We start from the raw sequence: 23200 nt of genomic DNA, 5'->3' as shown, positions 1-23200 counted from the left end.
TGATCTTCATTAAGCAGACTGTATGTATACATCATGTGAAACCAAGACAGAGTTTTTAGCTCCTTAAACTATTCACCTTTAGCACTGGAGCTGAGGGAAAATGCTCCTGACCAGGAGCCAAACTGGAGGCTAAATTGGAACAAACGCATCCTAAGAAAAATGCTCCTGGTGCAGCCCTGCTGGTAGGACACTGCAGAAACCTTAGCTGACTCCAGGCAGGTAACTTCTGAGGAATAGATTCTGCTGGTTTATTTACAGGTTCTGCTTAAATATTTGCCTTACTGGGTGCGTGGCATCCGTTTAGGCAGATTAACAATTTGTATTTGTTCTGCTCTACGGTATGTTGATTTTCAATATTTGCTGTGGAAGAGGCTGGTTCCCCCTATTAATATTTAAAAATAAGGATTTGCACTTCAGTTGCACTTGGGTATTCCAATGGCTTCTGCAGTTGTTACAGACACTGGGCAGGAGTCAGGAAAGTCAGCAGAGATGGGAACAGACCCTGACTGCTGTCTCTTCCCCCCTAGCCCTGCTCTTCCAGAAAAAAGAGCAAAGGCATTTGCTTTTTTAGATTACTAAGACAGTGTTGGAAGGTTATGTTTTTCAGGGGAACCAAACTCATTTTTCTTGCCACTGGCTTTGCTTCTTCTTTTCTTCATTGTATGTCATAATTTTATTCCTATATCAAATTGATTATTCTGACTTCTTGGCAACTTCTGCTGTAGAGAGATTCTTCTAACTCCCACGGATCCTGTAACACTGATCAAAAGTCAACACTTTTACTGCCTATTGCCTCAATATCAACAATGGGTGAGTAACAGTAGAGTATTCCTAATGGCAGACCAAAGATGTGAAACAAGATAGAAACAATACATTCAGCAGCAGGTTGAACGAATGCTTTAGTTAGGACCAGTTTTACCTTCTCCCACTGCTCACAGACATGTAATAGCACACCAGAACTCCTGTGAAGGCAGGAGTTTGTGAATTTGCACCTTGATTTTTGCACAAGTAGCTCCCTAGTTTTTTAAAAGCCCAGTGATACGAAGACAGAATTTGTGGGTTTTAAGCCCTGTAGTTTGCCTGCTTTTGGAAAAGTAACTCTGTTTGCATGTAAAACATCTCAGATTTTGTGGAGCTGACATTAAAAAGACCATTGTTCAGCAGTATAAATATATGTCTAACCACCCTGGATTAGTTATGCTCTGAATCATGTCTCCTCACATCCTATGATTCTTGTGCATATCCAATTCACCCTGGTGCTCTGGGGAAAGTGATGAAGCTATTCTTTAACTCTTCAAAATAAAGTGACAATTGAAAGTAGTCATTTTGTAATCTGATCAAAACACCTCCAACGCAGATCACTTTTAACCCGAGGCAGATCCTACCTCTGTATGACTGGTAAAGTATGACTGTGGATCTGGTGTTTTCCAGACCACCACCAACCAAGATCTGACTTAGCCTGTATGGTCATGGTTACAATTGCCAGTGGTTTTATGCCTTTTTCATTTACTAAATTGCATCTTGAGCTTCTGAAAGCCCACCTCTCCCACTGACAGTCTCCCTCTGCCCTCTCTTTCATACTGTTCTTCAGTGTTTGTTCTTCTGGGCTTGGATGTGCAGCTGTGCACAGGAATCCACAGAGCAATAGTGCTTCACCGCTGAAGTAGCAGCCAAGTGCCAAGAACTTCCTTGTGATATGCAGAAATCAGGGCATCCTCTGGATAGGAAAAGACCTACAACATTGTCAAGCCCAACCTTTAGCTGCAACAGTATAAGCAAACAGCCCTTCCCAAAGGATGGCTACAGCTGTTCTTGCTGACAGAATCCAGCTTCCAACCATGGCTGTTAATGAACAAGTTCTTTGAATAAGTCTTCTTTGCCTATTTGTTTTAGGGAAAATATTTGTCACTGGAATTCAATGCAAGATGTAAAATTTTCTCTTGTGTACCATCATTTCTCTTACTTCCATCCCAGACCTAATTTAGTGTCATATAAATTAATGTAACAAGAACACAAGAATCTACCCACTTGCAATTTAGCTTAAACTGTGTGTTGACACACAGTCTGTGTGCCAGACCTGAACCAGGAAAAATGTCTGAATCTTAAATGTGGATCAAGGACGTAAATATGCAGCCAGGGCTATGATTTGGTCAGCACTTTCCTTGAGGTCTGCTAATACCTGTTCATTAAGTCCTACCTGTTGAGATATCCAGTCCCAGTACAGTTAACCAGGAGACAATTATGAGTGCAAGGCATGCACTAGAAGTAGTCACTGCTGAAGGTTTTACCACCCACACAAAACCCTACGCCTTCCCCATTCTTCTGAAGTGCAATAATCGCTGGAGAGTCTGGATCCTGTTAAGAGTCATTGTAAGTTTGATTCCAGCATCTCATTTATCATTTCATTTCCCAAGCAGTATGCATGACTGCACACTGGCCGACAGTCTTTATAAGGTTCATCCTGCTAATCACATGTATTCTTCAGAAAACATTTCCCTGGATTCTGAAAATCTCCATGATTTCTGCAATTTTGGCAGACAAAACCTCCTTGGATAAAATGATGATCTCAGGCAGTTTCTCACAGACTGTCAGAGGGTAAATGACAAATGCGGGAGATCTTAGGGCCCCGTCTTCCTGGCTAGCCTTCACATTTGCATCTACTTTTTGGCTTTGGTGAGGTTTTAAAGGTTCTCTCTCAGATACACGAGAACAATCTCATGTATTCTGGTTTTACTGTTCTGGTCAAGGCATTTGGCTGAAATCTGTTACACTGAAACCACTATAAATTTGCCAGTGTTTAAGGACTTCAGGCACTTTGAGACAAATTTTTCTCCTTCATGCTTCGGCTTAGTGCATCCTTTCATAAAATCTTTCTGATGATCCAAAAGTAGCTCTGACTTTGCCATTACCCAGGAGGTCTGGCAGAGCTAACCTTCTGGACTTCAAGGTATAGAAATTGAAAGGAATAAAAACAACCTGATTATTTTGATGTGGTAACAGAGGGATAGTGTCATTTCCCAGTCCTGCAAGGAACACCATTACAAACGATCCAGTCAAGTTTTGCCAGAACCTGACTCCATGACTCAGTTTCACCTGTAACGAGGGGTGATTCATTGCTGCTGGCAAAGCAGTTAAGTGACAACAGTTACTTCTGCAACATATGACATTGGAAGCTGGAACCTTATGTGTGAAATCTTATGTTACAAGATTGGGATGTTACAGCACATCAGCATGGCTGCTCTAACACTCCTGCTACTTACTGCACGCAGGTGTTATTGGTACTTGTGGGTTGACCACAAGTTTGGTATTGACCTCAGGTGGTGAGTGTTTGAAAAGTGGCAGCACCCTTCATGAGCACTGAAGGCCTAGCAAATTAATACAGATGACATAAAATAAATAAATAAATAAATAAATCAGGTTGTAGCATCTCAAAGAATGATAACCTCACACTGTATTCAACACCCTTTGGCTGTCCAGCTGAAATAAGCTCATACTTACTACCATGGTGTTAATTTGGAGACAGCTTTGGAGAAAGCTTTAATTTACACTTCTGGAGCTGCAAACATCCCATAACCACACTGCATCTCTCAGCTTACTGCTGCAATTTCAAACACTTTTCTCCGTGAAACGAGAGGCACTTTGGCAACTATCACAGATGATAAAACTGTCCAGTTCAATGTATCAGGACCAGCAAGGGGGGCTCAAATGCTCTGTCTCATTTCCTACAGTTAGTTCTTACAAAAAATTCTCTGTAATTAATGGTTTGCAAGCATTTCTTCTGCTCTTTAGTAAGGGAGATGCAACAACTTAGTTGTATTTTTGACCAGGAAAGGTTACTGAACTACAATTTCCTTCCAGCTACTGTTGCAAAATGAGCAGGATGTGCATTTGTTGACTTGAACGTCACTTTTCATGGAAATTTTTGAAGAACACTATAGAAGTGTGTGAAAGGGGATAGCAACAGATTACACTTCCACTCGCAGCCCTTGTTATTAAATTAATTAATAAGGCTTAAACTTCAAGGTATAGAATTGGAAAGGAAGGAAAAAAATGACTTCAGGAGTACATTTGTGCAGCCTCATCCAAATTTTTAGGCTTTTATGCCCAGTTTAATATAGGGCTCAATTTATCATCGAGCGTTGAAGCACACCGTACTGAAAGGTCCACTCAAAATGGAAAAGCTGATATATTTTGTTGCCCTGGCATAAATACTTCAGCCATGATAGATAAGAAGAAGTCCAAAGCTTTGTGCCATGGTAGTTCTTGTTTTTCAAATCAGTGCTTTGGGACACTGCTCAGTGTTTTTCTTCCTAAAGAACTTCCAAAATAAAAATTGTGTCATCCCTTAAAATCAACATAGTGCATTCTGAAAGGAACGCTTGTTGTCCCATATCAGCCAGTACGTGTCCTACCCTTTTCACAATCCACTCTGAAAGGAAATGCCAAACATTATTGCAGTCATTCACCAAAAGAAATTCCAGATGAAAAGCATTTATCTGTTGCAGAAAGAATAAGAGCAAGTAAGGTTTTCATATTGATTTTTGAGTATGTGTCTGAGAATGTGATTTGATGCCAGTACAAAGTGTGAGCAGGGTGGCACAAGTTAAGACAACTAATGCATTGCTTGCCTTCTGAAAACAATCAAAATTATACTTTATCGTTCAAGCAGAACATTAAGGCAAGTCATATCATACCATGATGAGTTCCTCCCACTCCTTTATTATCCTCTCCTTATTTCTTCTCTGAATCAAAGATATTTCCCAATAATCCACACCTACACTACTGTTTTATTACATTTTGGACAGAATAATCCAGAAAGGAACAGTATTTCTCATTAACATTCAGTCAAATTAGGGTTTCCATGAAGGACTTCTGTAACTTATTTTGAGATCTGGAAATAAAAAGGGTTGAGATTTCCGAGGTGCTCATTATTATAGAGAGGTTTGTGTTTTGTTTTGCTTTTTTTTTTTTTTCTCTCCCTGCTGTAGTGCAGTGCTGGTCATTTTATCTTTAGGGTGATTCCTATTTTTTGATGGAGTACCATTTTATCTTGTGGCTCAATGACAGTGGCAGTGAAATAACCAAGAAGGCAGTCCAAGAACTGTGCTGCAGCAGCGTGAACAAGAGATCAGGGCTGAGGAAGGCATAGGAATATCATCTTTTGGCATCCCCAAAGTTGTATGCCTCAAACTACATCTTAAGTGGCAGTAACATGGTCTAGAAAATTACTTACTGTAATCCATGGTATGAGACATCACGCATGCTGCACAGGCAGGCAGATAACATCTGAAGGATTAGCAACAATTGCTCTAAAGCCTCAAAGAACTGAGGTGCCATCAAGTAAGTGGTAAGACAGCAGAATTATAAGACATCATGACGTTTTTATTGCAGCAGGAAAGCTACATTTATTGAGCCGTATACATTAACATGTAGATCCCCTCATTTCTTGGCAAGTTCAGTCACGTTAACTTTTCCTGCTAGCAGCCATGGGCATGAATTAAGCAAGTGTTGGGCATCTCTACAACTATGCTTGATCCCTTCACCCTGACAGAAACCAACGAGGACATCAGGCACACAGCACTGCTCAGGAAGCAGTCAGATCACACTGTTATTACTTCTCCTTTACAAAGACTATCACAACTATCGCATTACAGCCGGAGCACTGGGCCGCATGTGGCTGCTGTAGGAGAAAAAGAAAACAAGCAGGCTGGAGGCAGAAGACCAGTTGCGTAAGGCAAGCAACAGGTGCCTCACATCCTTCAGATCGTGAATATGTCTCCCAGTGATGTTTATCTGCAAAAGGCAGAGCAGCAAAATTGCATTTTGGCAGTTTTGCTGGGTCCTGTCCTCAAGCAGACGTGCCAGCCATGGCTTGTTTCAAAGTGAATCATTCCTTGTGGGGACATCCACCGGCCATTGTCATGTCATTTTACTTCGAGAGAGGAACTTTGTAATGCCTTCCAGCAAGACAATAAAGCTATACCACATCCTGTTGCAATCTTTGTGTTACATGGTGTCATCCTGGCCATCCTGTGTAGGAAGTCACTTCTGCACTAATGGCACGCAAACAAGGACGCCATCATTTTGAAACAGCAGTGGTGGTCCCTCCTCTAGGACAGCAGGGCAGCTTCCTGCCTAGGAGCTGTAATCAGTATTTTAACATTTCTGCTCGTTGAGAGTGCTTTTCTTCTGAGAACACAGCATTTTGCCACCTTTCTACCTAAGGTCCCGGTGTATTTCATTAGCAAGTTCAGAATAATTTTCTGTCCCTGTAAGAGGTTGCATTAGATCCTCTCTTTCAGCATAAACCCACAGGTCAGGAACAGCAGAGAGGGGACATGTGCATGGTTTCTGACAGCACTTGTGCTCTTACCAGATGCCATCTGAGAGCGTTTAGTGCAGGGCTTACCGCAGGTTGCAAAACTCCAGCACCTGACCGCAAGCATCCCATTTTCCTAGCTCTTGAGGAGTATCAAGAACAGCATCCCCTTACCCACAGCAGGGCTTTTGCACACTGCCACAGCAAGGCTGAATAATGCTGGCAGTGACTCAGCATGCTCTGCACGCTGCCTGCTTGCAGCGCCACAGTTCTTCCAAGTCCACGGAGCTTTCCACACCCTTCAGCACTCTTGCACAATCAGCTGCTAAAGGCTATGGTCCTAAGCATCAACCAAGAAGCCAGAACCACAACTCCCAGACCAGAACCTGAAGCTCCCGTTCCAGCATCAGTGTTTGACTGGAGAAATTGTCTGAAATTCCCTCCAAAAACCCAAAAGGGCTTTGTGAAAAGAGAACGTGTATTTTCTGTCTAGTCCATATCTAGTATGGGTTAGCATTCTACAGGCAAGGTATATTTGATATTTGAAGTCATACACTTGAATCTGCTTGTGGATACTTAGATAAATGACCTAATTACAACATCTGCTCTGTGTTTATAATTGCTGCTGAGGTTGCTGGATATCTGTAACAGTAGTAATCAAGACAATTTAAGTACCTTGCTTAAGGAGTGCCCATGTAAGAACATGGGCCTATTAAAAATTATCAGGTTAAGGCAAGTCCCTCATGAAATAAAAATGTTAAGAGCTACCCAGGACAAGAAGAGCACTTCAATTACATTTATTGCATTTAGATGATGTGAAACATTGATTAAGTCAGAGGAAAGACAATCATGTGCTTGAAGCGCTAACCTGGAACTCAGGAGATTTCAGTCCACCTCTTGGCTTCACTGGAGAGTTTTGAGACTCTGTGATTATCAGTCAGGGTAGGATCTGCAAAGATGCAACTGTCATCCTCTAAGGTGATTCCAGAGCAAATTAATTACATTTGAAGATTTAGGCTTTATTTCTTTGTGCCTGACTTCCCCACTGTAAGATTACCTAGCTGCATAGCTAGAAGCTGCCTGTCTCCCAGGACATGAATTACCACATGAGTTACCACAGTTCTTTTCCAGAGGTTCAGAAAAAGAAACACTCTAAGGCTTACATCCTGAAGAAATGTTAGTTTAAAGGCCATAAGAATTCAACAATTAATGTATTTATTTTAGGGAAACGTGTGCACCTTTACAAAATGGGAAGAGGGGATTGCTGTAGGTTACGTGATTAAACGAATGATTAACAAAATTCTTAGACATAACAGGTACAGACTTCAGACAAGGCAAGTAAATCTAGGTTTTCTTTTTGCAGGCATAGGATTTGTGAGTTATCAAGTAGGATTTAAGACATGGATCTGGAAGACCTTTGAAAAAAAACACCCTCATTCTATCTGTTGTGCTTGAAAATAGGCAGCTTAACAGTATGAGCTTAACTTTAACACTTCAGGCACTTGAACATTTTCAGATTGAAGCTGAATATGGGATTTAGTAATGCAAAAGCTTGCTTTCTTGCTTTCTACAACCTATCTACCTTACAACCCTCTAGGAAGGATTCCAGCAATACCTTTCACCCTCACTGCGTTTCATAAACTAACACAAAAAATAGTATTTATGTTGGATTATGGTTTTGCTCCACACCTTAGAGCAAGGAAATTTAGCTACAGCTGACACCCTGTTTTTCAATGCAAGCTGTTTTGTTTTCACAGTAATGGCAGTGATAAATACTAGTTGGACGTTGAATTTCCTTCTAAAAACTGAATCAGGTCAAATGTAGGATTTTGATGACTTACTTCTCTTTTGCATTAGTTGACCTGATACTTAATTGGAGATTACAAGGGTCTTATTCATCCCACTGAAGTCACTGGGATGGTTTTCCTTCTGCAGTATTCACTTGTGAAATCTAAGATTTTTTCCCTTTGTCTCACATGCCTTAACAATATCATTTAAGTTAAAAATACAAGAAGGATTTTGGGCCAGTATGTGACTTGGTGCACATTTCAAACGTATAAACATTAAAGGTATTTATGACTACCCTGTAGTCGTGCATAAGTCCTACCACCACTGCCATTTCTGCAGCATCAAATTCCTTTTAAATACACGCAACCCGGCGGTCCTTTTGAACTTTTTATTGTTCTCTCTGAGAGCGTGTAAGATAAGAAAACATAACAGGGGTACAGCTGTGAAAGGAGCATTATATTCCACTGTAATCTTTTACTTCAAAAAGCCTGAGATCATGCTTTACAGAAGTAGACCTCATTAAAGAGATGTTTTAGGATGGTATTGACTGAAGGAAATTATTAGTAACACTGGAGATAAACAGAATGCACTTGAGTGCTTCTTTATATAAACATAGATTACAAAGTAAAGAGTCTTCCCGGTTATTATTTGAAAACCATTATATAAATATCTTCCTTTTCCAGTTAATCTCTAGCGTGAAACAGCAACCAGACGCTAGCATCAGGAATTAGGGCTCAAATGTAGTAAAGCAAGTCAACAACACATTGATATGAGGCCCCAAGGGCCAGCTGCTCCCCAGGGAACAGGGAGCCAAGTACAAGAACCCAGCAGGCAGGGCAGGAGCCTCACTGCCCAGAGCCCATCCCACCACAACTGAACGAGGTGAGCCAGGCAGGCCCAGAGATCACAGCCAGGCTCAACCCAGAGTCAAGATCATGGCAGTACAGCAAGTCCAAGGTCAAAGGGGAAAGCCAGTTCACAGTACAGGGGAGCAGAACAACACAGTCCTTGACCATACAGGTCCACAGATGACGCTGAACAAGACACCGACTTCCAACACAGCTCAGAAAAAAGCTAAAGCACCAAAACCAGAGCTTAAATGAGCTTCAGGGCCCCTGGGCGTGGGGGTGTGTATGGAGGAGGCTGCAGATGAGGCCAGTCAAGGCTATTAGGGCCAATTAAAATCACAGAATCATTAAGGTTGGAATAGACCTCTAAGATCACTGGCACTCTCAGAGCCCCCGAGAGCAGGCAATCCGTGGTGCAATGAGATCACTAATGCTAGAAAAGCTGTTTTGGCCTGCTAGTCATTGTTAGAGGGCTTTAATGAGGTTCTTGAAGGACTCAGCTGGAAATACTGAAGGGGCAAATCTTCTGCAGGAACAAAAAGCTGTAATAATCCACAGCATTTCTTCCTTCAGCTGTAGAGTAAGAAATTTCAAGTTTCAACTTTAGAAGGGACCTCTGTGCTTTTCCTGAAGGCTTGCTTTCTTCCCCTATCTAATAAACAGAAATAAAATTCAAACTAAATCATTTTTGAAAAGCAAGGGAAAAATACAGAGGCTTTTCTTCCAGTACTGGCACACCGGTAAAGACTTCTCAGAATCTCTTTGCCTCCCATCTTCAAACAGCAGCCAAGCTGTAGATACATTGCTTTATTTGAATTGTATCCAGTACACACCTCTCAGTGTAAACAGTCCTTTACTCTGTGAGAACACCTGCCCAGTGCCAGATATTGAAGGGATTTTTAATCACAAGTGCTTTCTATGGGCTTGATCTTGTGTCCTTTGTCACCAGTGGCAAAACTTCCTAGCGTTGTTTCATGGTCCAGTTTCCATGGCTGCGGTTTCCTTTGGTTTTGCTGAAAGCTCAGAAGTGCCACTAGTCATGAGATGTTAGACTGAATTTATTCACATTGCCCAATGAGAGGTGTTACCTAGAGGCAGCTTGTTAGCACTAATAACCATTGCTCACTTCTTTTTTTTTCTAGGTCAGTGGCTTTTACTGTTGTAGCAGGAAAGAAAAAATGCTGAAGCACGTGCCCCAAGACATGATGCAGAAAGAGATGAAGCATTTTCCCCCACGTTTGGTAAGGTATTTATTTTTGAGCAAGACACAGCAGTACACTAGCAGGATATTTTGATAACACCAAAAGTGTCATCAATTAAATGAATGTGAAAAAGGTAAAATGCCTGAAATATGATCCCACTTCCCCTGAAGATTTTCAGTTGTATGTTTAAAAGCTTTGTGACCTATTTTAAGGGTCTGCCCCAGTACAAGGACTAAATTGGTTTCTTTAGGATAGCTTTGAACCAACGTAGAGAATGATCTGATATTCATGTGATTTTCACAACGTGACAAAGAGGTGCTCACGTTCTATTTTATGAGGAATATCATTTATGATACAATATTGAAAGCAATAAGCAGAGACAAGTTACTGCACGCATAGACAAACCACCCAGGAAATAGCAAGCTGTTGAGAGTTCCTTTTTCACACAGGTGCTCCATTGTATTGTAAAGCCTGTTCTGGAATTTGTGCTTGCTGTGGTTTTGCTGTGTCAGTTTCAGGCACATCCACCTGGTCCTGGAAGTTCAGATTATCCTTATGGGTCATAACCCCTAAGAAGCTTACGTTTACTAGAGAGACATGTCGCACATCAGCCCCAGTGACAAGTGTATGATTGGGAGGATGTCACCACATCTAAGCCTCTAGCAGGTGATTCCATGCTGGCAAACCTCCCAAGGACTGCAGCACACCACTAGCTCAATCATTTCGTGCTCATAGAGCCAGCAGGCAAGAGCTCAGTGATATATACAGTACTGGGACCTATCTTGTTCAATATCTTTATTGATGACCTAGATGAGGGGATTGAGTGTATCCTCAGTAAGTTTGCAGATGACACCAAGTTGGGAGGTAGTGTCAATATGCCTGAGAGTAGGGTGGCCCTTCAGAGGGATCTGGATAGGTTGGACTGCTGGACTGATGTTTAACAAGGCCAAGTGCAAGGTCCTGCACTTTGGCCACAATAAGCCTATGCAGTGCTATAGGCTTGGGGCAGAGTGGCTAGAGGACTGTGAAAAGGAAAGGAACCTGGGAATGTTGATCAATGTTTGGCTGAACATGATCTGGCAGTGTGCCCAGGTGGCCAAAAAGGCCAATTGCATCCTGGCTTGTATCAGGAGTAGTGTAGCCAGCAGGAGCAGGGAGGTGATTGTCCCCATTTACTTGGCTCTGGTGAGGCCGCACCTCGAGTACTGTGTTCAGTTTTGGGCCCCTCACTACAAGAAGGACATCGAGACCCTGGAGTGTGCCCAGAGTTGGGCAACAAAAATGGTGAGGGGTCTGGAGCACAAGTGTTATGTGGAGCAGCTGAGGGAGCTGGGATTATTTAGTCTGGAGAAGAGGAGGCTCAGAGGAGACCTTATTGCACTCTACAACTTCCTGAAGGGAGGTTGTGATGAGAAAGGGGTTGGCCTCTTCTCAGATAACTAAGGATAGGACTCAAGGAAATGGCCACAAGTTGTGCCTAGGGAGGTTTAGATACCAGGAAAAACTCTTTCTCTCAAAGAGTGGTCAGGCACTGGAACAGCCTGCCCAGGGAGGTGGTGGAGTCACCGTCCCTCACTGTGTTCAAGAAGCACCTGGACAAGATGCTACAAGATATGATTTAGTAGCTTAATGGGTAGTATTGGTGATAGAACAGTTGGACTAGATGATCCTGTAAGTTCTCTCCAACCTTGTGCTTCTATACAACCGCAGCATCTGATGGGAAGATGTTTAGCCTCTTAGCAGTCTAGCCACTCATTCATCTGAAAGCTCAAAGAAAGGATATTTACCTATTCACAACAAGGACAGAAGCAGCTTCGTGCATTTCTGACAGAAAAGCCTACAATGAACATTTCTTCAGGCTTCAACATTTTTACTCCAGATTATTTGCTTTAGTAGTACTTGCCCGTGCTAGAAATATTTGGATTTCTCTTTGCAAGTGCTTCATAGACTGTAGTATCATTTAGTTTTGTACATGACCATTTGTTTATTTATTTTTGCCACTGAACCACGGTGGAGCTTGTAAATGAAGGTGAACATCTCATGGCCTTCCTCTGCTATTATTTCCTGCCCATGAAGATCTCCTGATATCCTTGACTATGACCTCCTATCCGCATCAGCTCCCCCAGCCTCAAACTCAACACAGGTACCCCTTTGGTAGGAAAGTGCTAAGTATGGGTCCTCAAGTGCAGCCAGCTGGTTACTGGCATGCTGGGGAGAGCTTATGACCACCCAAGTCTGTCCTCTCCTGCCCTTTTCTCTGTCCCAGTCACCACAGTAAAATGCAGCACAAAGAGTAATTATAGCACTCCTTGAAGCAACCTCATTAGGAAATCAATTTTTTCCCCCACAGATCTTTTAGCCAGGAGCACAAAACACCCTGCTCCCAGCAACCCACTCTAGAAGTTTTGCCTCCCACCGTTTCTTTGATCGAATAAATACAAGGTAAGCAGTTCCTAGCCCTGTCGTAGTGAGTGCAGCCCCTTACACAGCAGGAGAAACGCGGGTAGCCCTTTCCGTCCTTCCTTTACCCTCCCTGTGGGACAGGCAGGCGCACAGTTCCACCTTGAGGCCAAGTCGGACACAGCAGCCTTTTGTCACCGACGTTCAGAGCTTGCCCTTAATGTTAAGGAGCAGACCAACACCAAGCCCAAAATCTTAGTCCAACCATGCACTTTTATAGCACGTTGAGTTCATTCCACCTGGCTATTATTTGTGTGCAAGATTTTGCTCTTGCCCTGAAAGCTGTGGCTGTTGTGACTGTAGTTGTTCCCCACCATTATCCCCAGCTGTCATCATATTACTGTTATTAGATCTGATCCTATATCCTCAAAAGGCCACTGATGCAAGACTTAATTGATACATGCTGTAAAGTACTTACAGCACGCAACTTAGCTTCTTGAAATGGAAGTTTTCGTTTTCCTTATGGACTTCAGGTCAATGAGCACATGCTCCTAAGTAGAGCTGTGGAACTCAGACCAGCTCTTCGATAAGAAAAGAGACTTCTGCATCCTGCCTTGTTTCTAATATTTTATTCTTCTGTATCAGCCCTTTCTCTTCTCCTTTACTGAGGAATATGTGGTGGACCCTGCTTTCCTCTGGGAAAATATCAGAAAAAGTACCCATATCACCTGGTCCTCTGCCTGCCCACCCACCAATTTATGCTGACACCCGAGGAGGTCCCAGTCCACAGCTTTCCCAGACAAAAGCTTTGTTAACCCTTTGTCCATGTTCTAGGTTTAGCCCCCAATTCACTGACTCATCTTCATTCCTTTTTTTTTTTATTTTTTTTTTTTTTTAATTATTTGCCTCATCCAGGTAAATGACTTAAAGATCTGTAATTTCCCATACTCACAGACTTAGCTTTCAAAATGGGCTTCTAGCTACCATTTTCAAATCTGGTTAAACCAAGACAGGTTTAAGTGAGGGGTCTGGCATCTGGGGTTGTATCTACACATTTCATATACCAAACTTCCTATTCCTTTCATCTTTTCTGTATTTGATGTTTCTTTAAATTTTGAAAGCTACTTTTAGAAAGGTCTAATAGCCTCATTAACAGTTTAATTACACAGGCTTTTAAAAGGTCTTCCCAACACAAACAACTTATTTTTCCCTGAACTACAAAGAGCCACTAGAGCATTCTCAGCAGTGCCTTTTACTCTGATACACAGATGCTGACAGGCCTGACAACCCCTCAACCAGCAAGAGAGCAATTTTATTGCAGCTTTGCCAAGTGAAATACAAGCTTCTGTCAAGAATAACTCAATCAGCCAAGTAGCATCCTCGGGGCCGCACCACCTGGTGGTGTTTCCACTCCACTGCATCTTTATTAACCAAGGGTTACAGGACAGGTGTTACTCAAAAGCTCATAGGTGTTTCCCTGTGTTATTTTGTTGACAGAAATTAGATAAGATGGTTAGTATTAGTACTTACATTGGAATGGCATTTCTGTTTCTTTAGAGACCAGCACGAAGGCTCAAATATATATCAGGAGCTTTCATCATCTGAAGAGTGAATAAAATGAAGAAATAAGAAACAAGCCCAATGTAGGAAAGTAGTTAGCATATCACATTATTTTTGTTAGTATATAGCACTTAGATTAATCTTTTGAATTCAATATCATTTTCTGAGTTAATATATCTAAAGAAGACTTGCAATAAAATATCTTTCTCAAAAAGAACTTGAATGAAAGCAGAAAAAAATCAGAAAGCAGAATGGTAAACAACCTAAGTAAGAACTGACAGAAACTTTGAATTTCACAAGAACCTCTGACAAAAGTGTCTTTTTTTTCCCTTATCTGGCTGCTACGTTACACTTGTATTCATTTTACAAGAGAAACTTCAAGTTCAAACATTTTAAATCCAAATATATGTTTGCATGGATACTGTATTCAGACCAAGAAAATATATCCCTTCTGAACATGCTTTTACAGCAAATGATCAAAATTACTATTACACAGTAACGCAGAGCCCCATCAGCTTATATAAGTATTGCAGATATGTGCACAATGATTACAGATTTAAGCTCCAGGGTACAAAGAAATTGTAATTCCTTGATTTGAGTGTCTTAGCTCAGCCACTTTTAACTACATTTAATGCTATGCTTGTATTTTGTGATAAGAAGGCAAAAAGCACAGGTAGAGTTAAGTCCTTTAAATGAATACACCACGGATGTTATGTCCCAGTCACCCTAGAAGATGGAGCAGAGCAAGAGCAATGACTCCTGCAAATCCCAGGTGCACATTTTGCTGTAGAAACCACAAGAGGCCAGTGCAAGCTCACCCTATGGGGCTGCAGGTTGCCTGCAGCACAAGCCCAGCTAACGGTATCAGACACCCTGCCCCACTGCTTCCCTGACACTGATTTGGGCTCACTACACCTCTTGGTCACCTCAGCTGCAAAGCAAGTCCCCTTGTACCTTAGCATAACAAGCCAGGCAGAACCACAGATTGTAGCCATGTTGAACCATGCATCCAGTTACCAGACAAGATTACAGTGATGATGCAAGTCTGAAAAATCCACACAGGTCAAAATCAGGTCATGTAGCAATTGGTCACTTAAGTCTATAATAGCATCAAAGGAGTTTAGTTTGCATATCACAGTCAATAGAATCCACAGCTAAATACAAACGTTACTATGACCAAGACTGAGACAAACCCTCCTATAACATAGCTCAGCAAAAAAAACAACAAAGGCTCCTCAATTTGATCTTAAATAGAGTCTTGGACCAATGGTTAGGGATCAGGGGTGGGGAGATCCCAGGTGAGGCAGATCAGGGTCATTAAGGCCAATTGTTGCTGTTAGACCCCTAATACTGAACGAGATCATACTTTTCATTTTGCAGTGTGGAGTTATGCATGTGTTTGCTGTGCAGAGTCCATCATGTTGGCAAAAGGTATATTCTGAACCAGGCAGGGCCTTGCCCATTGCTGTGGAGTGGACAAAGCAGAAGGATCCAGCCCCAGAAGAATATCACCACTAATGACATTTCAGGTAACAAAGGCAGCTGTCTGTGAACAGCACAGCACTCTCCCTTTTCAAAGATACTGTTGTTATTTAAGTGCAAATTGATGATGTCCTATGCCAAGACAGTGATACCAAGCTGAACACTCAGGTGACTATTGTAGACAGGACCATTGGTTTGTGAGTCCTCAATTTCAGAGTATTTTAGTAGATATTCCTTCATTTCTCACAAAGGTCTCTGAAATTCTGACATTTATTGCTGTAAAGCAAAGGCGTAAAAACTTAGTGCTAGCTCCTACCGCACTGCCAGGCTGACTGCAAGAGAAGCACACAGGGACCCAAGAGGACCTGTGCAGCTACGGGGTGCTCTGTAAGCATTCTGCTTCCCATTTACATGCCTCCAGTAATGCTGGACACTTGCCGCTCAGATGCGGTTTCCGTTTCTTCAATATCTTTTGCATAAAATTTCACGCCTGAAATTGCTTCCATTCCTGCACCTGTTTGAACCTGTGCTTTCTGCACTAAGCAGGGGGAGCATACCATGCAACTTACAGTCCTAAAGACACTCACATTTCTCTATAGCTTTTTGATTTTTCTCTCTAGCTGATCAAGCTTTATCTAGTAGGGCGCTGCCTCTGTCCCCCAGCAGCCCATGGTTTCCTGAGGTGAGAACTGCCTCCTGCAAGTGTGGTACATTTTCCTGGTGTGGAGTGCACAGCGAAAGCTGGGACAGCACGGTCCCAGAGTCTGAATTTGCATTTCCAGTGGGCAGCTTGTTCAGATTTTTCACTTGCAGGGACATGTGTACGAGCTGGAAGCAAGGGATTGCCCTCAGGGCTGAGTGACAGTTCCAGGTGGATCAAATTCCAGACTGGAAGACACACCCTCTGAACAACTGTGTAGGGAAGAATCTTTCCAGAATTTCAGCGTTTCCTGAATGGCTATTGATTTGTTTATGTTGCTTTACACAGGAGCATAGTTCATAGTCCAAATCGGACAGTAATTTTACATGCTGCTGTGTTCCATCTGCCTCCGTTGTCACCTGGCTTTATTGTTCCAAAGCACCTATCAATCAGAAAGATATTCACACGTCCTCAACAATGAGATCAAATTTTAGCCTTGTTAATTCCTGTGAAACCCTAGCATGGGTTGTAAACATGTTAGCCGTGCACTGAGATCTAGCACTTCAGAGTTAGAAACACTATTGTGTCATCCAACACCACCGAAATGCCACCGCCTCTGCTGTAGAGCTGGCACGTAACTGCCTGCCGTAGCACACAGCGCTCACTGTGCTCCAGGACCCTACTTAGAAGAGTTTGAGTCCTGGATAGCTGAACGAGAAGAAAAACATGATCCATAAGGTCAAACACTTGGAAGAATATGAAATGACACAGTAAGTATGTAAATGTATTTATGCTTTGCAAAGGACGCTAGAATGGTTATTTGGCATTGTAACCAAAAAGCAGAATTGTGCAAAGACAGAAGAACAGAAGGGATTTCCAACAAGCAGTTATGGTGTCTACGATGTGATTTTCTGCAAGAAGAGTGAGTAAAGGTGAGGAATGTCTTAGTGTCAGAGGGAAGATTTTCTTAAAGGGAACTGAGTCACAGAGGTCTCTTCAGGCCACCAGACATGAGGCAGAACTTCACAGAGTCAGCCTCATCTGTTTTGCTTTGCACTCTGCCCTTCACAGTGCTCTCTGTGCTCATGCAAGATTTTAAAGAGTAAAATAATAAATAAAGGTGACAGATGCTTATAGTTCCTCTGTTTTACTGTCTGTTTAGATATCTAATGTGGTACAAAAGGTAAAAAGTTGGTTCTTTCTCCAAACAGTTTTTATGGTGTACTTCAGGGATAATGAAATCAATGGTCAGTATGAAAATGAAAGCCTTTAAGTCTCACATTTCACAAGGTAGCTTCCCAGCAGCCTGGTGTATCATTCAAGTTGCTTGTGCTTAGCGGCACACAATGAAGAACTGTGCAGAGACCCCAGGACGCAATGTGAAGAATGCCTGCGCTGCACAGCAGCACTGAGCAAGGGAGCGTGGGCTGCTCAGACTCAGAGGCGGGCTGTGATTGCTGTGCATTCCCTCCATGTGAGAGAGCTACTTGCCATGCTCTTCCTTTTCAGCCTGGACTCTTCCATTGCACAAGGTGTTATTATGTACATGTATATTAGGCTACCTGAAACTCGCTTCAGTGCGCTTTGCTGCAACAGCAAACTCTGTCCTCATCTGTACAGAAGGTGTAGTGTGTAATGGCTCTTTAAGAAAATCTGACTTGCTTCTAGAACAGGTGCTTGAACAAATGACTTATAAGAAGTGTCAGCATGTTCTTCATACTTTTTATCAGGGTACCTGACCTGAGAAGACAGTGGGGTAGCTGATCTCTTTCTAGGTGACTTGTGGTTCAATCTCCTAGATCTCCTAATGACATTGTGTCTACTAGGAGGTTATTTTCCTTCAGTATTGATGAAGTTTCATCATTTTATGCCATCAGGAAATTTGGTTGAGTAAATTACAGTCATGTAAATGGAGGAGATAAAAAATACCTTTATATCACATTTTTAATAAAATTAATTTATAATGTCAGTTTCCCCATCTTGTTTTGTCCTCACCAGATACCTAGTAATAGGACAAGAGGAATGGCCTCAAGTTGCACCTGGGGAGATTTAGATTAGATATCAGGAAAAACTTTTTCTCTCAAAGAGTGGTCAGGCACAGGAATGGCCTGCCCAGGGAGGTGGCAGAGTCACCGTCCCTCATGGTGTTCAACAAGTGCCTGGACAAGGTGATACAAAATATGATTTAGTAGCTTAGTGGGTAGTATTGGTGATACTAGGACGGTTGGACTAGATGATCTTGTAGGTCCTTTCCAACCCCGTTTCTATGATTCTGTGATTTTCTTGAAGTTTGTATGTTCTTACAATGCTGGGTAGCAAGGATGTCAGTCTTCATTCATGTTGCTTCCACTTGGTGTCCCTATGCAGAATGCCTGCAGAAAATATATTTTCTGTTGACAAGTATGTCTAGAAATCTGGACGCCTTTTTTTAACCACTAAAATGTTTACATAAATGATGACAAGGTGTTTACATGAATGCTCTCTCACCCATATCCAGCCTAGCATTAAACTAATTAAACATTTGGAGGTTTTTTGATTCATAAGTATAGTTCAGCTTCAATCACTATGAAGTAGCAATATTTATCTTATTTTAGTAGTATGCTGCACTATATCTCTGTAGTACAGCATATAATAGTGACACTTGTGAAATGCAGTTTACTTTCAAATATATCTTGCATTTTACAGAGAAAAAAAAATTGCTGCTGAGCTCTTCTGTGAAATTTGCCAGAGACCTGTGTGTGCTCAGGGTATTTTTAGAAACGAGCAGAAAAGAGAGGACAGTCCACATTATGACTCAGCTTCTTTAACAAAGAAGTAACTAAAGAAAACTTATTAGCATATTGGAAATGGGAGTCAGGTGCTATAGTCAGATGACCCTCAAATGATCGTTATGGAGGAGTGACCAGAGCATAAAAGCATCCTAGAAGGGGCACATGAGGAAGGGTTGGTATTGTTTTAAGGGCTGGGGAGTATGTAAGGTCTTGATTACAGAACTAAGGGGGTGGAGGGCAGACAGTGAGGGCCTTAATTTGAAGGCAGAAGACCTTCATAAATAAAAAGATAGTTAAGAATAAATCAGAGAAAGTAGTGTTTTATAGAAAACTCTGTAGTTTATTTTGGCTTAGAACAGGAAATCTTGAGAGTAAAGAATTGAGTTTAGAAGCACTGTGAGAGTGGGCTGGGGTTTTTTCTCCCAGTGGGCTGTAATGTAGTGAGAAGCTATGTGACTGCTGCTCTTTTGTGTGGCAGCCCTTAACAATATTGTTTAGCTCCAAGCAATAAGAACATGTGTATGGCTTTATGAGACTGTGTTATCAAATGGATGACTTCATAGGATGTAGGATCAAGTTATGATGCATGACTAAAGACGGTTTAGTCTCTGAAGTTGGACCTGCCCTGGCTCACGAGGGCAAAGGCAGGTAGCTTTTTACTCACCCAAGGGTTAGTGCCCCAAACATTCCTGCTTTCTTATCTGGGTAGAAAGCTGTCGCTGTTGGTACATGTACTACCACAAACAGCAGGTCTGCTCTTCCTTCTCTGTGCTATTTTTGAGATCAAGAACTTCTGGCCCTCAAAAGTCATCTAATGGTATGCAGGAGGGATTATGGCTCACAGGAGATAGCCTTCTAGTGGATGTGTGTGTTGCGTATTTAGTGATTTGAGCTAATCATCTGTTTCCTAGTTTCTGCTCTGGGCCATGCTTATCAGCTGTGCCAGTGAGACATGTCCTGGCACAGGAATATTGCTGTTGGCAGTAGGGTGTGATGACAGAAGATAATATTGTTAAAGAACAGGAGGCCCTTTGCAGGGCAAACCCACTTGTTCTGAATTCCTTGGTTTATTGCTATTATCAGTGCAATCCTCATGGTAATTTCTGTAATGTGAAGCAAAGCATTTTTTTGAACTGATACCTGTTGATTCATGTGAAACTCTGATCTTGTCGTTGGAAGCTACGTCTTTGCCTTGTAGTGTCTTGCTCAAGAGGTCCAAGGAGTATTTTCCCCAACTGGGATCAATGCTGGTCTGAAGCTGTCCAGGAACAGCTGTTAGCAAATGATACAGGTGACTTTCTTTTTCATTGTGAAGCAGAGAGATCTCTTGTGATCTCATGCATATCCTATTGCATTTTCAGAACACTGCCACTGAAGTCCAGCATACCTGTGTGATCTTGTCGTGGCCAGCTTGTTTACTCTGATTGCATCCTGTAAAAGCAGGAGAATAAACTTTCTTTTTTAATTTTTATTTTTCCCCACTGTTGGAGATGCTCTTCTAGTTTGAGCAATTGGACAGTTAATGATCTGAGTCCAGGTTATAAGACAGCTGGAACTCCAACCTCCAATTATTTACTAACTTAAAATTATTTGCATTAATCATGCAAGGAACCAGAAAAGTAACACAGCACTAAGGACTCAAGGATTGCTATATTACCTGTCTGTTCAGAAGAAAAATCATGATTACCCTTTGATTTAAGTGCTGAAATAATATTTCCAAGTTATGACATTGTTAGTTATCCAAGGCACATGAACTGCAGTTACTAAGAAGGATGAGCAACAAAGCTTGCTCTGCGTGTGATGACTTATTTCTCCTGAGAGGAATAGGAACATTCTCTCCTCCTTCTTGTAACTGACTGTAAACTAACCATTGCTTTGTAGTCCTAAAGATATCTTTTTCCTATGTAACGCTTATTCCCAGTCTGCACTGATGATTCTCCATGAAGTAGCTAGCACTTAATTGCATGTAAAGAGATCAGAAGTGGGACATGGGTACAAGAAACTAAGTGTGAGAATAAAAACTAGACACAAGCCTGAGACACGTTCACCAAGCCAATATGAAAATCAAGCCATCTGCTTTAAGTGGAAGTGAGGACTATAGCCTTTTATTACAATATTTTCTCTTATGGCTCTAGTATATTACAGACATTTTTTTGCATGAACTGAAGTAATTACTACATAGGGATTTCAAAACTTACTTGTAAATGTTAATATATCTATAACAATTTCATAGAATGGTCGGGGTTGAAAAGGACCTTAAAGATCATCTGGTTTCGACCCCCCTGCTCATTTATTTGAATCTTTTTTATTTAAAACAAACAAAAAAACAACAACAACAAAAAATAATCAAACAAAAAAGAACCACCACCACCAAACACTTTAAATATTGGTTATCAGGATGAACACCAATGGGGTAACCTCACATTGCTCAGTTATAAGCTGCTGACCTGCCCCTCAGTTCTCAAAATACGTGGTTACCTCTTGGCACTGGCCAGCTTCATGATGTCAGCAGGGTGGCCTAATTGTCAGCTACAGATTGATTTGACTTCATCTGGTTTTAGGAATTTGAAAGAAGGCTGTGCTGTCTTTCTGCTCTAATCTGGGACTGTCAGGGAGAGTGCTCAGGGGTCTGAAGCTGTTGACAGGAAAAAAAATATCACACTTCTGGATTTAAACAAGTTGAAGTTGTAGAGGTTTGTGCTCAATCATTGTGGAAAAGCTGGAGCAGCTCCAGAAGTGGAGCTTGATGTGAAGTGCCAAGCTCACTGCAACATGGAGCTGCTTTGCTCTTGTGAATTGAGCAAAAATCCCTTTATGTTCACCCCTTTTTGTGTTTTGAGAAACTTCTTTATTATACAAACCAATAAAATCCTTATTTAAACATTTTTTTCCAGGTGTAGGGCTAGAAGCTCTACAGCATAGACTATGATCCCAAATACCAAGTCCGTTTTGTTGCATATACAGCTGTGAGTCTAGCTCTTGAGAGGAGTACACCAGAGGATAAGGATATGAGTAGAGATCAAATATTAATGGGTCTGTTCTATCTGTCTCTAACATGAGATGATACGAGCCAGAAGTAACTCAATGTTAATCATGGTATAGTAGGACTGATATGAAGGCAAATTCAGGTTCAGTATTTGTCATGCTCTTCTCTCTGCGGCCCAGTGATACTCAGTTTTAGGCTTGATCCTTTGAATAAATTGCTTGCTAAAAATGGATGGGCAAACAGTGGAAATTTCAAAGGTCTGTGTTCTTTTTTTTTTTCTTTTTTTTTTTTTTTTAATTTTACAGCTCAAACATCTGTTTATATGATTAGTTGCTTAGCAATTAAGCTGAGTAGCGGTGCTTTCTCTCCTACAGACTCAGCTCTTGCCCAGTGAATAACGTAAGGTATCTTAAGCAAGAAATTGAGTTTATAGCTGAGTGTGATTAAGTGATCAAGCTATGTTGACACAATTTTTGTCATAATGTTATAAACCCATGTACTTAGACATCACCTAATTGTATGCTTTTGTTACTCCACTAAACACTAGAGACTTAAGCATAGCCAGAGAAGGAACGACCACTTTATCCAATGGATTAGAAAACTGACATGACAAGAGTTTAAAGCATGATAGTGCTTTCAGCACAGGATGTTTCAGGGTGAACTCTGTCAGCAAATAGTTACTAAGAGTCAGCAGGTTGCCTCTCATTATAAAGTTAGTGATTAAAGCGTTAACCGGAGCCTCCCCGTAGGTGTAACCGTGACTCAGGGAGCACTCCTGTCAGCAGCTGGGAGGAAGGAAAGCGGGTAGGTAAACGCTCCCGACATGCACCGAGGTGTGGGGAGTGTCCTGGGTTGCCAGCACTCTCAGTTTGTTGAGCAAAATAGTAATTACCAGCTCTGTGGGCTCCACAAGGTAGCAGAGGCGGCTGTCAGCTGGTGCCGTGCTGTCATGCCTCTCCCAGGGCTCAGCGCAAGGTACGTGAAACCCCTCTGCTTCTCCTCTGCTCATGCATGCAGGTAAGCGAAACGCGAAGCTGGAGCTGTTCTGCTCGCTGTGTAACCTGCAGCGTCAGTAGAAAGCAAGGTCCTTCGCAGTCATCCAGAACTCGAGTCAAATTCCTTTCAGGTAATTAGGGTGCCGGAGGGAAGGAGAAATGTGCAGTCGCTCAGAAATCCTCATAAAAAGTTCCGAAATCTCAAGGCA

At 41.8% G+C, this 23200-nt stretch overlaps 1 protein-coding gene and 1 long non-coding RNA gene across 7 annotated transcripts in view; one reads left to right on the top strand and one right to left on the bottom strand.

The window, feature by feature from the left end:
• The first annotated feature begins 10132 nt into the window (after positions 1-10132).
• Positions 10133-23200, top strand: part of RASSF6 (Ras association domain family member 6) — a 32553-nt gene continuing 19485 nt past the window's right edge. The window contains exons 1-2 of one of the 6 annotated variants that reach the window (XM_084518465.1): positions 10133-10196; positions 15498-15646. The gene's annotated coding sequence lies outside the window, so the exon portion shown is untranslated. The other 5 variants (XM_084518466.1, XM_084518464.1, XM_084518467.1 and 2 more) reach the window with 5 other exon arrangements.
• Positions 11458-15300, bottom strand: LOC311436366. Its single transcript, XR_014692777.1, has 3 exons — positions 15072-15300; positions 14088-14158; positions 11458-11924 (listed from the first exon to the last, which is right to left on the bottom strand). It is a non-coding gene; the product is annotated as an uncharacterized lncRNA (long non-coding RNA).

This window comes from Aythya ferina (assembly GCF_964211825.1).
Source record: "Aythya ferina genome assembly, chromosome: 4".
Taxonomy (NCBI): Eukaryota; Metazoa; Chordata; class Aves; order Anseriformes; family Anatidae; genus Aythya; species Aythya ferina.
Note: the sequence above shows the minus strand (reverse complement) of the source record. Positions and strands in the feature narration are given on the sequence as shown.